The following is a 616-nucleotide window of genomic DNA, read 5'->3' as shown; positions in this document are numbered from 1 at the left end:
ATCTCAGGACTTGGGAGTGCTGCCAAATGTGACTTAATCTAAAGTCCTATCATCCTGTGTGTGCGAAATACACATTAAGGCCTATGTGGTGTTAAATGGCGACTCGTTTTCATTAGTCTTAAAATACCACGGATTTGAAAGTGCACGGTGCCTGAGTCAGACCTCAGTTTTTGGTGTAATTAAATCATCGCAAGCGTTTTTTTTCCCCTGTGAAAGGACAAAACAGGACATGGAGGTGTGCCATGCATACAAAGCTGTAAATCTGCGATGTGTGAAAACTATGAAAATTGAGTGACTTAAGAATTGAGAAAACGTATTTCTGTCAATGATCACAATAATATAGACATTTTAAAGTTATTTTGCTATCTTCATTCGGTACGGTACACAAGATACGAGGTCAAGAGACGGCACTAATTTCGCTTCGAACATAATCCCTTAATAGGCTACAGGGTAGACCAGCTTCTTCATCATAGGCCTTTGACTGCCTTTGATCAAGTTGAAAGAAAGATTTGTTGCTGACTTAAGAAATCACAGCTGAATGAGCTCGAACCCCAGATCTCTCACATCATAGGCGAGTTCTTGCAAAAGGAGTATCCTCATAACTTCACCCCCCCCC

Source organism: Aplysia californica, unplaced genomic scaffold (assembly GCF_000002075.1).
Source record: "Aplysia californica isolate F4 #8 unplaced genomic scaffold, AplCal3.0 scaffold00524, whole genome shotgun sequence".
NCBI classification, from domain to species: Eukaryota; Metazoa; Mollusca; class Gastropoda; order Aplysiida; family Aplysiidae; genus Aplysia; species Aplysia californica.
This window is presented reverse-complemented; position numbering follows the sequence as displayed.